The following is a 3,217-nucleotide window of genomic DNA, read 5'->3' as shown; positions in this document are numbered from 1 at the left end:
ACAATTTTTCAATACATTGGTATGTACGGAATCGATCCATTCAGGTAATGCCGCCTATTATCCCTTTCTAGAATGAGTATAAGCCATGCAAAGCTTAGTCATAATTTTCACTGCCGCAAACATTTGAAGAAAGAAAACAAATATTGAACTTAAAATATTTGTAGAACAAGAATCCGCTGTACACTTTCTTATTTTCTTTCCTAACACGAAAATATTGAACTACTATAAGTCTATAAATTAACCAAAAAGACAAAAAGACAAAAAAAATAAAGATTCATTCTTCACCATGCAACATCTGTTAGCGCAAAAAAGCTTGAGTAGAAATTCAGAAACCCTAATTTCCACCATTAACACTAGAATTGGCTATAAATACCAGCTTCCATTTGCCTTATTTCATGTGAAGAAATCATTTTTAAGGAAACTGACAACACCTTTCTGCCTCTCAACTTGCTTCTTAATCTTCTCTTTTCTTTCTAGTGCATTGGTTCATTTTAACCAATGCTATGCTAAGGAAAAAAACCATTCTTCTTCCTTGGTGTTAAGTTTAAGTCGTTCGAAAAATAGCCTTTTGATTCCTAAGTCTTCGTATAACTGAGTGAAAAAAACGTCAGAAATGTTGGACGACATAATGGAGCCATTAAGAGAAGTGAGAGATGGTTATTTGATAACTTTGAATTTGGGAACACCCCCACAAATTATCCAGGTTTATATGGATACAGGGAGTGACCTTACTTGGGTACCTTGTGGAAACTTATCCTTTGATTGTATAGATTGTGATGACTATAAGAATCACAAGCTAATGACAAGCTTCTCTCCTTCATTTTCATCTTCTTCCTCTAGGGACTTATGTGATAGTCACTTTTGTATTAATATCCATAGCTCTGATAACCCTTTCGATCAATGCACAGTTGCCAGATACTCTTTAAGTAGCCTACTTAAGGGCACTTGCTCAAGGCCATGTCCTTCTTTTGCTTACACTTATGGTGAAGGTGTTGTAACTGGAACCCTAACTAAGGATACCCTAAGAGTACACTCAAACCCTAATTCTAATATTAGGGAAGTCCAAAAGTTTGTATTTGGATGTGTTGGAACAACTTATAGAGAGCCTATTGGGATTTTAGGGTTTGGGAAAGGGCCACTTTCTTTACCTTCTCAATTAGGGTTTCTTCAAAAAGGTTTTTCACATTGCTTCTTGCCTTTCAAGTTTGCAAATAACCCTAATATGTCTAGCCCTCTAGTTGTGGGTGAACAAGCCATTTCTTCTAAAGAAAATTTCCAATTTACTCCTATGTTGAAAAGCTTTATGTACCCTAACTTCTATTACATTGTCCTAGAGGCCATAACTGTGGGGAATGGTGGTGCCACTACACAAGTACCCGTAGCCTTGAGAGAATTTGATTCTTTAGGTAATGGAGGAATGTTGATTGATTCCGGAACCACATACACACACCTACCCGAGCCATTCTACTCGAATCTTCTCACCACCTTTCAATCATCAATAAATTACACACGAGCAAAGGAAGTCGAGGCACAAACAGGATTTGATCTTTGTTATAGACTCCCATGCCCTAATAACAACATTAATACTCTGGTTACCGATGATTTCCCTTTAATTATGTTCCATTTCTTGAACAATGTGAGCCTTATTTTGCCCAATGGGAATAACTTCTATGCCATGGGTGCACCAAGAAACTCAACGGTGGTGAAATGTTTCTTGTTCCAAAGCATGGAAGATTCTAAAGAGGGGCCAGCTGGGATTTTTGGAAGCTTCCAACAGCAAAATGTGGAAGTTGTGTATGACTTGGAGAGGGAAAGGATTGGGTTTCAAAACACTGATTGTGCCTCAGCTGCAGCTTCTCAAGGACTTCACAAGAAATAAATACTGAAAATTTTGATCTACTACCTGCTTTTGTCCAAAAAGACTATATATGGATCTCAGCTTGAAATTGTGATTTTAAATTTAGTGGTTTTTTTTTTTAAATGATGCGTTTATGTATTGATGAAGAAAGTTTTCTTATTTTAAAAAGGCACAAGCAAAAATGATTCTCTTTCAATCTGAAGGATTGAGATGGATGTATATTCTAGCTAGTTGCTTGGAAATAAAGAAGCATGCATATTGAAATTAAATGTATCTTCTTGTTCTTTTTCTTTTAATAAAAGAATTAGTTCACATGATTTTTTCTTCACGGGGAAATGATGATTTTTAATATTTTAGATGTAACTAGTGATTGTATTGCTGCAAAGATGGGATATCAAATCTTGGATCCTTATAATCGCTGTAAGATTTGCTTCAGTTTTATAACTTGGCAATGATGATAAATAATAAGTATAGGATTATGTGTGTCACATGATAGAAAACGATTGGTGTGATCCTATTATATTAAGAAGTTATTATAACTCTTGTAAACATCAAAGACATCTTGTTTTGGCTTTGAACGATTATTAAGAAGAAAATTATTAAAAATAGATCTCTTAGCCTTTCACAGGACAGATGACGAACGAATATCTTTTTGTTAAGGAATAGAACAGATATTATAAAGTCACATTGAGAAGAGTAAAACGGAGGCTAGTACAATTTGTTTGTATCGTGTTATTATTGGAACCTTCTTTGATTTTCGGTATGAATATCTCTTTGTTAAGGAATAGAACAGATATTATAAAGTCACATTGAGAAGAGTAAAACGGAGGCTAGTGTACGACCATTTCCTTTTGGTATCCAAAATATGGAAGTGTTAATTTTCCTCTCTTTCTCTCTTTTCCTTCCCCTGTAGAAACGTTTTCAGAGACCAACTATTTGGACTCTAATTTGAGTTGATATTTTAAATCTAAAACTTTCGTCTATTGATTTTGAAAATTACTACCGGAAATTGTTGCTCCCTGATTGTTACTATTTGATGCTACTCTTCCTTTAATTAACTGATGTTACTTTTTCTCCTCTTTTTCCTTATCGTCTTTTGTCTCCCTCGTCTTTCTTTCTCTCCCATCTTTCTTCTGCTTCTTTTTTTTCTTTTCTTCTTTTTCACCTTATCTTGAGCCGAGGGTCTATCGAAAATAGCCTCTCTACCTCTCCAGACAGGGGTAAGGTCTGTGTACACAGTACCCTCCCTAGACCCCACTTGTGAAATTATACTGGGTATATTATTGTATTTTAAATTTAAAACTTATACACATAACCAAACAAGTACAGTGGAATGGTGAATGCACGGATGGCAATGGG

The 3,217-nt window shown here is 35.2% G+C and overlaps 1 pseudogene; it reads left to right on the top strand.

Moving 5' to 3' along the window:
* Positions 1 to 286: 286 nt before the first annotated feature.
* On the top strand, positions 287 to 1,879 carry LOC107801369 (putative aspartyl protease At4g16563; annotated as a pseudogene).
* The last annotated feature ends 1,338 nt before the right edge of the window (positions 1,880 to 3,217 follow it).

Source organism: Nicotiana tabacum, chromosome 17 (genome assembly GCF_000715075.1).
Source record: "Nicotiana tabacum cultivar K326 chromosome 17, ASM71507v2, whole genome shotgun sequence".
NCBI classification, from domain to species: domain Eukaryota; kingdom Viridiplantae; phylum Streptophyta; class Magnoliopsida; order Solanales; family Solanaceae; genus Nicotiana; species Nicotiana tabacum.
This window is presented reverse-complemented; position numbering and strand designations above follow the sequence as displayed.